Raw genomic sequence first — 13,753 nt, forward strand, 5'->3', positions numbered from 1 at the left:
GAGACATGCTCTATTTGCATTAGTCCAGCTCTATCTGGCTGGGTGGCTAAGTTTGATTTCAGAGTCAAATGTTAGAAGCTCCATCTGGCATCAAGTATGTCACATCATCTAATCAAGCTTTTATTAGTAATAAAACTGTTATTTAAAGCTCCATGTGTCTGATTTCTGTGTCTACTAATAAGTTCCTTCCAAAACATTAGGAGAAAAGAAAAATAATTTATTTACCATCTCCCCTCTCCCCCTCAGAACTTCAATACTCAATATTTCTGACACTTAACAGCTTCAAAAGTAAAATGTAGAATGTGTCTTTGTGCTGGACTTTCCTTGCTCTGAAACTACTTGAATGATAATTAGGCATATATACAAGCTATGTATGTATCAGTGTGTATTAAGGCATCCATGAGCCAGAGGAGTAAATCATATGAAAATGCTTTGTACAGAGATTAAAGCCTTTGCTGACCTTCTTGAGCTGGTCCATTCCTGCATTATTTGCTTTCATAGTATCTAGTACTTCTCCTTTGTGACACATCGTGTCTCAATTTGTGCAATTCATTACTGAAGAGCTTACAATTCCCATTAGACTGTAAACTCCATATGCTTCATAAGGAAAGAGACTACGTGCATTTTTTAATCATTTTATTTCTATCATTTGGAATAATGACCAGCACATAGACGACATAAATAAATAATGCAATATTACATTTAATAACATAAAAGATTATCTTCAGTATGAGCAGAGACTATGATGCAAATTTAATTTTTGGCTTCTTTTATCCATAGTCCTCAGAAAAAAGGGTCTTGCAAGAGGAGAACTCTTGTTTGAAGGAGTGTAATAATCTCCAGGAATACAAAACTAATCATGGTCATACAGTAGGAGCCAATAATAATCACTGAACTCATGCCATGTGTTTGCTTCCATTTCACAGGTCAATGCCAAGGATCTGACAATAGAGTTAGCTAAACAATTCAAAGTACATAATCATGGTGCTCAGGCAGCAAAACCAGCCTCCACTTGTGAGTGTTATTATGTTCAAAGCACTCTAGAAAACATAATAGACTCAGGATAGAAAGAGTTTTTTGAGCCAGTTTTTGTTTGTTTGTTTACCACTTTCCCCAAATACCTCCTCCTTGTGGCATTCTTTGGGTCCATAGAGCAAAGGCGAATAAGAATTCTCTGTGAGTGGATAGTATTAATGGACTTAAGAAGCAGTGATACCTGATATTCAGTCTTAAGTTTCCATTTTTGCATCATAGTTTCCCTAGATCTTAGTCAAAGTGGTAAACTTGAAATCCTATCTTTATGAACTACTGTATAGCCTGTGTGTATGTTTTGATCAAACTGGAAAGCAAGGAGCTAAGACAGGATTAATGCAACTATATGATTAAACGCAGTGGGATGGTCTAAAGAGATAAACAGCACCCAGAACAGATTTGTGGAAAAGAACACTCGCTAGAGATTCTCAGAAATTCTTGGGGAGTAACCTAGATTTCTTGCCATTGTATAGAATGAGGACTCAAGGAGTATTACTACTTGGATATTTAAGGAAACATGACACTGAAAAGATGACCTACCCATAGAATCCAGGGCTCAAAATTAATTAGAAAGGGTTGGAATGGGGTCTGGAAATCTTTAGGCCACTGTTTGAGAACATGAATCTTAGTGATGGAGCAGCTGATAAGATCTGGAGAAAGTCATACATCACAAGAAGGTTATTGTAAATATATCAGAACAAATTTCCCACCCTAGAACACCATGTACTGTGCTTATTACTATTTTTAAGAATTAAACTTAAGAAGACCCAGAAAACAGCACCTAAAGCTATCAGGTGAATGAAGTATGATGGCTGCCCTATACAGTTAGATTAAAATGGAACAGTTTGCTAACTTGGAAACAGAAGCTGAGGAATAACATCAACATAAAAACAAGCATCTTAAAAATCAATATAACTTACAAATTTAATATAGATTTATTCAACAAATTTCAAAGTATTTGGACAAATGAATATGCTTTGAGGAAATAAAGTTATCAGTATTTTAATAACACCAATATACATATATCTGGAAATATACATATATCTGATAAGAATTTGTCAAATTTATGAAAAACTTAGAACTAGACAGTTACTAAAGGAAACCTCGGATATAGCCTATCTTTAGGTTTTAAGGCCACAGCTTCCAGTAAACCATACCTTAAAGCATCCAAAAACTAGAATTAGAAGGGACTGAGTATATAATCAATTAAGTTCCAGAATATTTTGAAAAAAGCAATTTAAACAATAGTTGACATCTAATTTTCTGAAAGAAAACATCTGTACACTAAGGAATTCCTCAGAAAAAAAGTCTCTTTGCTCAGATACTATGAAAACAATTACAATTAGGGGTCTTATATTTAGTTTTTGATTAATAATGATGTCTATGTTTAAAATATCTATGCAGGGCTTCCCTGGTGGCGCAGTGGTTGAGAGTCCACCTGCCGATGCAGGGGACACGGGTTCGTGCCCCGGTCTGGGAAGATCCCACATGCCGCGGAGCGACTGGGCCCGTGAGCCATGGCCACTGAACCTGCACATCCGGAGCCTGTGCTCTGCAACGGGAGAGGCCACAACAGTGAGAGGCCGGCGTACAGCAAAAAAAAAAAAAAAAAAAAAAAAAGGGGGAATAAAATATCTATGCAGTCAAGAGGGGGACTAAAATTAGAGTGTTAACTTGTTGTTTGGGGACTAAAGCAGAGATATCTCACTACTCATCAGAGAATCCTTGTTCTGTGTGGGCTTTTAGGAGATTAGCTTTCTCTTTTCTGGGGAATGTAAATAGCTTTCAGAGAAGGCATGCATAGATACATTTTTCTTTTTTTTAACATGACACTAAGGGAGATATAAAGTTACTTTGATAGAGGAGAATTTGATCTTAGGCCAGAAAACTGAGAGAAGAGAACAAAGCAATCAGAAACCAGGCATAATCTCAACCTTCATCTAAATGTTTTTAGAAACATCTCATTGGAGTGGAAATTTTCTCATTAAGAAAAACCAAACAAGAAAACCTTAGGTATTTAACTTTTAGACCGAGAGTCCGTATCTCTGAGCCACAGAAACCAGTAAATAATGATACTCATTCAAAAAGGGCTCTCTATTCCAAAATCTGAGTTTATGTGACCATCATATAGATCAACACTTCTTCGCCAGCTAAGGAGAATAACTTATTTTTCATAACATAGTTCAGATAATTCAGAGACACTATCTCATTTGACCTTCAGGACATTCCTAGAATGAATAGGAACAGGTATCATGATTTCTCTTTTACAAAAGTAAAAACTCAGTCTTTAAGAACTAGTAAGTGTATCAATGGCTGCCTATTCTATAATATCCATGGCATGAACTGGTTAATTAGGGGGTCAACTAGGTTAAAAAATTGGCATTTCAATGAATCTGTCTGATTCTAATCCCATTCCCTTAAGCCCCCTACATTTTAAATTTCTTCTCCAAGGCAACATGCATTTACTGCTAGAACTAACAAACTCCCAAACTAGTGTTTTCCTTACCAGACAAATTGCTGCCCACATCTGTCACAGCAAAGTGAGTAAGGTTGACACTGGCTAAACGTTCACCAGACCCTTTTTCCTTTGCTCTTAAGCACACACCTAGACCAGCGGTCCCCAACCTTTTTGGCACCAGGGACCGGTTTCATGCAAGACAATTTTTCCATGCATGGGGGAGGGGTGGGATGGTTTCAGGATGATTCAAGAGCATTATGTTTATTGTGCACTTTATTTCCATTATTACATTGTAATATATAATGAAATAATTATACAACTCACCATAATGCAGAATCAGTGGGAGCCCTGGGCTTGTTTTCTCTTGCCACTCACTGATAAGGTTTTGATGTGAGTCTGCAAGCAATTGATTTATTATGGTCTCTGTGCAGTCAAACCTCTCTGCTGATGATCATCTGTATTTGCAGCCACTCCCCAGTGCTAGCATCACTCACTCAGCTCCACCTCAGATCATCAGGTACTAGATTCTCATGAGGAGCGCACAACCTACATCCCTCACATGTGCAGCTCACAGTAGGGTTCGCGCTTCTATGAGAATCTAATGCAGCCGCTGATCTGACAGGAGGCGGACCTCAGGCGGTAACGCGAGCGATGGGGAGCGGCTGTAAAAACAGAGGAAGCTTCGCTCTCTCACCCGCCCACCACTTACCTCCTGCTGTGTGGCCCAGTTCCTAACAGGCCATGGCCCGGTACTGGGTGCTGGAGGGGGTTGTGGACCCCTGACCTAGACTATACTTCCAAGTCATCTGTGCAATTGGGTGAAGCCATGTGACTGAGATCTGGCTGGCGGAGTGCAGACAAATGTTCTGTACACATATTCCAGACCTGACCTATAAAATCCTCTTCCACAATCTGCCATGTTCTCCTTCCCTCTCTACTAGCTGAATGAGGAAGACATCAAGAAGTGCAGATCCATAAAAGGAAGGATCCTGGATCCCTATATCATGATGCTATACTTCTACCTACCAGGAATGGCCAAATTTAAATTTAACAAGAAATAAACTTTTATTTCCATGAGCTACTAAGATTGTGGAATTTCCAAAGTGGTTGTACCATTTCATATTGCAAAACATGAGACTTCCATTTGCTTCACATTGTCATCAAAATTTGGTGTTTAGTCTTCCTAGTCTTAGACATTCAGTCCACAGGTAGTGATAATTGTGGCTTTAACCTGCATTTTACTGATGACCTGTAATTTTAAGCATTTTCTATATATCTATCACTCATTTGTTACACGTTCATTTGAGACTATTCCAATCTTTTTCCCATTTTTATCTTTTTTTCTTCATGCAAAGCCATTTTTATTTTAAATATAGCAGTGCGTACATGTCAATCCCAAACTCCCAATCTGTCCCTCCCCCTCCCCTTCCCCCCTGGTAACCATAAATTCATTCTCTAAGCCTGTGAGTCTGTTTCTGCTTTGTAAATAAGTTCATATGTATCATTTTTTAAAGATTCCCTATATAAGTAATATCATATGATATTTGTCTTCCTCTGTCTGACTTAGTTCACTTAGTATGATAATCTCCAGGTCTATCCATGTTGCTACAAATGACATTATTTCATTCATTTTAATGGCTGAATAATATTCCATTGTCTACATATATATACACCACATCTTCTTTATCTATTCTTCTGTCGATGGGCATTTAGGTTGCTTCCTTATCTTGGCTATTGTAAACAGTGCTGCAATGAACATTGGGGTGCATGTATCCTTTTGAATCATGTTTTTCTCCAGATATATGCCCAAGAGTGGGACTGCTGGATCATATGGTAGCTCTATTTTTATTTATTTATTTATTTATTTATTTTATTGTGCAATAGCAATGTTTAAATTCTGTATATAATCTTTGGTCAAATACATTTTTGTTGGAATACTTTTCGGTTGGGAGTATTTTATTCCTAACCCTGGCTTGCCACTTCATTTTCCTATTGGTATCTTTCAAAAAGAAGTTTTACATAATTATAAACTCCAATTATCAGTTTTTCTTTTTATGGTTTGTGCTTTTTTTTTTCTTTAGCTATATATTACAAATCATTTCCTGCACAAGTTCTTGAGAATAGTCTATTTTGTTGGCTTTTAGGTAGTTTATATTTTAGCACTTGCAATTTGGAATATAGCTCATTAGTGACAGTAAGAGCTGGTGTTCATTTTGTTACACAGATTCATCCAGTTCCAGCAACATTTATTGCAAAGAATTTCCTCGAGGATTGCCTTGGTGTCTATATCAAAAATCAACTGACCATTACAAGCAGGTCTATTTCTGGACACTCGATTTTAATCCATTGAGCTATTTCTCTTTCTTTACACCAGTACCACACTGTGTGGATTACAATAGCATTATAGTAACCCTTGAAATTAGGAAATATAAATTCCCTAACTTTATTATTTTTTCAAGATGTTGTCTATTCTAGGTTTTATCCATTTCCATATAATTTTAGGATTAGCTTGTCAGTTTCTACCCCCCCCCCAATATGCTGGAATTTTGATTGGAATTGCATTGAATTTATAGATCAATTTTGGGAGAATTAATATCTTAATAAAATTGAGATAGTTAACCCATAAACATGAATTAAAGATCTTTTTTAAATTCTCTAAGCAAAATTTTATAATTTTTATTGTAGAAGACTTGCACATATTTTATTAAATCTCCCTGATTATTTTATATTTAGGGGTTGCTTCTATAAATAATGTATCTAAAATGAATTTTCTAAATGTTTCTCTATGTGCATAGAAATAGATTTGTGTAAAATTGGCCTTTCACCCTATGACCTTTTCATGTTCACTTATAATTTCTAGTAGTTGAATTTTAGACCTGTTAAAATTTCCTACATACATATATCTTCTGTGAATAAAGACAGTTTTAACTACTTCCTTGAATTGTTAGGACTTTTATGTCTTTTTCTTGTCTATTCATATTGACTAGGACCTCCAATACAATTAGAATAAATCAGACACTTTGCTTATTCTTGATCTTAGCTGGAAAGCATTCAGAATCTAACCATTAAATAAGAATGATGTTTGCTGCAGAGTTTTTACCATGAATGAGTGTTGAATTTTTCAAAGACTTATTCTGTATCCATTGAGTTGGTCATATAATTTCTTCCTTTCTTCTGCTAATGTGGTACAATATAAGATTACTTCTTGAATGTTAAACCAATCTTGCATTCCTGGGATAAACTCCAAATGCTCATAATAAATTATCCTTTTTATATGTAATGGAATTGCTTTGCCAATATTTTGTTAAGGATTTTTCATCTCTGTTCAAGAGGAATAATGGAATGTACTTTCTTCTAATGTCTCTAGGTTTGGAATCATGATGTCATAAAATGGGTTGTGAAGTGCTCATTCCTCTTATATTTTATGAAAGTTTGTATAACACTGAAAGTTCTTCCTCCTTAAATATGTGATAGATTTCATCAGTGAAGCCACATTGCCTTGGAGTTTTCTCTATGGGAAAGTTTTGAATTATAAATGTAACTTGTTTATCAGATACAAGACTGCTCATATCTTTTATTTTTTCTTGTGTCAGTTTTGATAAGTTGTGATTTTTAACAAAATTCTTCATTTCAACCAAATTGTAGAATTTACTGGCCTAAAGTGGTTCATTTTTCATATCCCCTTATATTTCTCTTAGTATCTTTAGGATATTATTAGCCTCTCATTCAAATCCAGTATTGGTAATTTGTACTCTCTTTTCTTGATCAGTCTTGCTAAGGGTTTAGCAACTTGATTAATCTTTTGAAAAAACCAAGTTCTATCCTTTTAACTCTTTGTCTTTTTCCATTTCATTGGTTTTCTGTCTTGTGTTTACTATTTTCTTTCTTCAACTTACTATCTATTTTCTTTCTTCAACTTACTTGTTTTAATTTTCTCTCTCTTTTCTAGTTTCTTTTCTTTTTTTTTTTTTTGCGGTACTTGGGCCTCTCACTTGTGGCCTCTCCCACTGCGGAGCACAGGCTCCGGACGTGTAGGCCCAGCAGCTATGGCTCACGGGCCCAGCTGCTCCGCGGCATGTGGGATCTTCCCGGACTGGGGCACAAACCCGTGTCCCCTGCATCGGCAGGTGGACTCTCAACCACTGTGCCACCAGGGAAGCCCTCTAGTTTCTTAATGTGAAAACTTAGGTCACTGATTTTAAGTGTTTCTCCTTTTCTAATATAAGCATTTAAAAGTGCTCATTTGTTTCCAAACACTGCTCTAGCTGCATCTCACGAATTTAATGTGTTTGTTTTTATTTCTATTTAAATTAAAGCATTTTCTAATTTTCCCTGGAAATTCTTCTTTAACCCATGAGTAACTTAAGTCATGTGTTACTTAACTCCCAAATATTTGGCCAGTTTCCAGGTAACTTTTGTTTTTTTTCTAATTTAATCCTACTCTACATATTGAGATCAGAGAAACTACTCTGTAAAATGTTGAACTTTTGAAAGCTGTTGAAACTTCTTTTATGGTTCAGCACATGGTCTATTTTGGCAAGTGCTCTGTGTGTTCTACAGATGTTGAGAAAGGTATTCTACAAATATAACTTAGATCAATTTGATAGATGGTGTTTTCAAGTTTTTAGTATACTTAACTGATTTTTTTTTTTTTTGGTCTATCAGTTGCTGAGGTGGGGGCCTGCTAAAAATACTAACTATGAGCATCTGTGTATTCTCCCTTTAGTTCTGACAATTTGTGCTTCAGGTATTTTAAATGCTGTTATGGGTATATATATATGTAGGATAGTTATGTCATCTGACATATTGACCCTTTTATCATTATGAAATATCTCTCTTTTTCAAGTAACAACCCTATTCTTGATGTTTACTTTGTCTGATCTAAATATAGCTATATCAGCTTTCTAATTTCAGGTTACTGTTTGCATGTTACACATTTTCCCATCTTTTACCACAACATATGCTGGTTGAATAAGGGTTCATCTCTTATAGATAGCATTTATTTTATTTCTTCTCTGGGCTTTTTATTAAGTTTATACCTCTTCATATAATTTTTTACTGATATCTCTCAATATTGCATTTTACATACTTACTTTATCATACTCTACTTCTAATTATTACTGTATCACTTCAGATAAAAAGTAAGAATCTTAACAACAGCATGATCTCATCTACCCTCCTTTCTTTGAGCTATTGTTGTCATATCTTATAAACTCTACAGATAATATTCTTTTTGTTCTAAATAATCAGTTTTCAGTTAAAGAAAATAATAAAAATATAATAGGCTTTCATATTTACTGACACATTTATGATTTCTAGTGTTCTTCTTTCTTTCCTGTTGATACAAGTCCTTGCCTGGTATCACTTCCCTTCAGCTGGCAGAACCTTTAACTTTTCTTATAGCGCAATTCTGCAGACCAAGAATTCTCTTAAATTGGAAAATGTTATTTCATCCTCAGTTTCTTGCATATATTCATCAGATTTGAGTTTTTGTTTTCTTTGTAGAACTTTAAAGATACTGTTCCATTGTTTCCTAGCTGCCATTGTTTCTGATTAAAAAGATCATCCATAATTTGTGTCATGTTTCTACTATGAGTAATGTGCACTTTTTCTCTGACTGCTCTTAATTTTTTTTTTTTTTTTTTTGGCTGCACCGTGTGGCATGTGGGATCTTAGTTCCCTGACCAGGGCTCGAACCTGCACCCGCTGTACTGGAAGTGCAGAGTCTTAACCACTGGACCGCCAAGCAAGTCCCATCAATCTTCTTTCTTTATCTTTGTTTTTCAGCAGTTTAACTATGATATGACTAAGGGTGATTTATTTTGCATTCATCTCACTTGTGGTTTTCTGGGGTTCCTGATTTTCTAGGTTAGTTGTGTTATTTTCAGCAAATTTTGGAAGTTTTTGGCCATTGTTTATTCAGACATTAATTGCCCTATCTCTTTCTCCTCTTTTTCTGGGACTCTATTTTCACATAATAGACCTTTTCACATCACTTCACATGTAACTGAGACTGTGATTATTTAAAACAACAACAAAAAACTTGTTTCTTGGGCCTCCCTGGTGGCGCAGTGGTTGAGAGTCCGCCTGCCGATGCAGGGGATACGGGTTCGTGCCCCGGTCTGGGAGGATCCCATATGCCGTGGAGCGGCTGGGCCCGTGAGCCATGGCCGCTGAGCCTGCGCATCCGGAGCCTGTGCTCCGCAACGGGAGAGGCCACAACAGTGAGAGGCCCACGTACGGCAAAAAAAAAAAAAAAAAAAAAAAAAAAAAAAACTTGTTTCTTTGTTCTTCCAATTGGGTAATTTCTGTTGGTCTCCCTCACCCTTTCTTCTGCAGTTTCCACCTACTGTTCATTCCACCCAGTAATGTTTTTAAAGTTCAGATTTTGTAATTTTCAGTCCTAGAATTTCAATACTATTTTTTCTTTTAGCTTCCCGTTTGCTGTTGAGAATCTCTGTCCTTTCACTGATTTTTTCCTATGATTGCTTTAAACTCTTGAACATATTTATGATAGTTATTTTACATAGTTATTATAAAGAGACTGCTGTAACACCTAATTTTAGTATTTTATTTTCAACATCTTGGTCATTTAGCTTTCTGTGTCTGTTGACTACTTTTTCTTCTGGTCCTGGGCCACAATTTCTTCCTTCTTCACATGACCAACAATGCTCATTTTGTTTTACTTTATGCTAGACATTATACATCTTACAATGAATGGAATCTTGAGTAAGGTGTTTTCCTTTAAATAATATTGAGTTGTTTTGATGGGCTGATAAATTACTGGATGATCTTCCTAATCCCATCAAACTTGTTCTTTATTCTTTGTTAGGAAAGACTTACTGTAGTTTTGCCTTTAGCCCTAGGGTGTGGCCCTACCTCTATGGTATGGTCCTTACTTGAAAAGCATGACCTTTCTGGGATTTCTACTGGTTGAGGTATTCATCAGTGTTATTCTGCTCTGGGCAACTGGATAGTCATTTCCTCTAACATTGTACTGGCATCTCCAGTCAACTCTTAGGCCCCCAGGAAATCTCTATCTCTGAATCAGATAATTCAGCCCCAAATTCAATCTTAGCCTTCTTTTCTCTATTAGATCGCCACTCTCTGTTCAGGATTACTTCCCTCCTCCAAGTCAGAAATGTCGAAACAATGTGAGGCTCACCTCACATTCTTTTCCTTTTAACAAGGATCAAATTCTTGGACCGTTGCCCAATGATAGTTGACAGTTGTTTACTGTATTTTGTTCAGGTTGACAGTTGTTTACATGAGGAGGGTAAGTTAAAAACCAGTTAATCTGTTATGGATGGAAGAACTCTCATATCATAAGCATCTTAATGACTAATATTCTACAGAGTTCTAATGCAGTACTTTAAATTAAAAATCTTGTATTAACCAATATATGTTAGTTAAATACCTTTGTCTATTATAGATAAAGTTATAAATGTGTTTCTTAAAAACTTTAGTAATGTCTCCTTGACATTGATCCCCAGAAATTGGTCAAGGGGTAGGAAAATATTCCTTGTTCTTGAAAATACTGAAAAAGTAGTAGCCTCAACTCTGTTTTGAGAACAAAAAGGGTAAAATTGTAAAACCATATCTATATACACATGTGTATATAAATATGTGTGTGTATGTGTGTACGTACATATATATATAATTATTTCTATAACAATTACATCAATGTATAATGCCATTAGTAACACAATAGAATACCAGTTTCTCTACATATTTATACACACTGAATATTTCATTTTGTTTCATAATGGTGCACATTAGGGATAATATAAACTCAGTATTAATCTTTGAAAAGGCAGAATACCAAGTTCTGCTAAACTTGGCCAAAATAAGCAAAAGCTTCCCCCTGTTTCTCTGTCCTCCAGGAGCAGCCCTCTGCCTGCGGCCATCCTGGATTCTCAGCCTCCACTTACCCCAGAACCCTTAGAAAAAAAGGTGTTTCTTCACTGTCAAGTCCCCATTATCATTTTACCACTAGGATTTTCAACTCATGATTTTGAGGTGAGAGTAATTTCACTCTGCCTATCCAAGGCTTTTGGTCTAGTTGATTTGGTTTTCATGCAGAGCTTCAAAATGTACCACATAATAAACCAGCTGTGTGTGAAGTCCCTAATTTCTCTAATTTTGTTACTTTGATGCTGAGCGACCACTATGACTTTGTGGGAGGGGTGCTTTTCTTGGGTCAATCTCTGCTCCTCAGCCTCCAGACCACGTAGGAAAATGTCACAGGGGAAGCGCTGCTATCTTCAGCTCGCAACGGAAATGTTTTCCTCTCTCTGGACTTTTGGTGCATCCAGTACCCATTGATTCCACAGCTTTAAGGTATCTTTGAAAACGTGATTCTTGTCATTTATCTAGCTTTTCTAATTCTGTCAGCAGTTTTGTGGGCCACATGTGGCTTACTACATTCTACTTTGAAGCAGCAGTCCAGTTTTGCCAGTTTTGAACTTGATATGAATTATATAATATATATTATTTATTTTTGTCTGGCTAATTTAACTCAATATTATCCTTTTTAGATTTTCATCATTTCCTTGCATGTTTAGTCTCATTGTTGTAGATTATTCCATTTCATGATTACAACAAAATTTATTGCATTCTATTGTTAACGGGTATTTGAGAAATTTCCACTTTCTGGCTATAATGAATAGTGTCGCTTTGAAAATTCTTGTAAATGTCTGTTTTTAAATATATAAATACATGTAATAGAATTGGGTCATGGGTACACATGTGTTCATTTTTAGTAGCTATTATTAAACAGATTTCCAAAGTGGCTGTTCCTATTTATGTTTCCATCACTAGTATATAAGAGTTTCCATTTATATTTTTAATTGTCTGGAGTTTCTCTAAGACCTTTTACTGTGTTTTTGTCAGGGCATTGCCTTTCCTATTGTTTTAGATAAATATTTTATATATTAAAAATATTAACCATCATATGTGCAGCAAATATATTCCCATATATTCTGTTCTTCCTGTTTTAATTTCAACTATGCCAAACATAATGTGTAAATTCCTTTGGATTACTCATACTATGAATTATTCATAAATCTGCTTCAGTTCACTAGAGTACATAATTAAACCTTAACTTTACCACAACAATAAACTCCTTATCAACAGATTTACCTGTCAGTATTCAATACTGACATATTGAAATATCTTATATTTATAAAACAAATTAGGAATAATCTAGATTCACTGTTGTTCCTTGGGAAGATAGAATTACAAAATGGTAAATAGCACAAAAAAGAAAAAGAAAGAACAAAGGATGCCTATATTTTCAAATGTTTATGGCTATATAATCAGAATAAAATTGATCTATAATTAATAAGATGAGGCTGGTTTGTTTTTTGGTTTTTTTTTGGTTTTAGTTTAACCTTTTTTGTTTTGTTTTTGCCTTAATTTGGATTTCCACAAAATACCGCATATGAATATTTCTCCAGCATGCCCATCTAAAAGAGGCCTTTTTAACTGATACTTTATTAGCCACGTCACATTCTATTATCTCAGTTGTGACTAATATCAGGTGATAAATAAACAATGTTGAGCTACTGTTGAGGAGCCAACTCTCCTATCCTAACTGTAATGGTTAGAATCACATAATGCCAAACTAACAAGCAATGCAATATGCTCCAATAATATTTATCTTGATATTCAGCAAAATAATATATTTTTGTAACACTATCTTCTGGAGAATTTACACTTAAAAAAATACAATAGAGACTCAAGGCTATATCTGTTAATGATAAAAATCTCAAATTTATACAGAAAAGACTAACAAGCTCCAACACTTTTAAATTGGTTTCAAATCCACAAAATGTGTCATAGTGTTTAGTCTCTGCCTCATTTAAAGTATATTTCAAGGAAATGCCTTATTGGCTAAACACAGGAAAATTAAATCAAAGAGTCAAAGTTATAAATAATTATATCCACAAACATTGCTACACTAACCGAAGGAAAACCATGTCTAAATTCTTAGTTTGCTTTCAATTTCATTGAGTTTTTCAACATTACCTTGAAACAACAGTGTTTTCCAACAATAGACTTTATCTTCTCCCACCAGTATATCACTGGCTTGTCATTGCACTAAAAGCCTACAGCATACTTTGCGCTGGATAGAAGGATGCAAATGCTTACCTCTACTATTACGTGTCCACTCACTACCCACAGGAAACATGTAGACAAAAATGAAAAAAACATTTCAAAATGAGCTGAAGTATATGACTACTTGGAGTTATGTGCCACCTA

Source organism: Mesoplodon densirostris, chromosome 1, assembly GCF_025265405.1.
Source record: "Mesoplodon densirostris isolate mMesDen1 chromosome 1, mMesDen1 primary haplotype, whole genome shotgun sequence".
NCBI classification, from domain to species: Eukaryota; Metazoa; Chordata; class Mammalia; order Artiodactyla; family Ziphiidae; genus Mesoplodon; species Mesoplodon densirostris.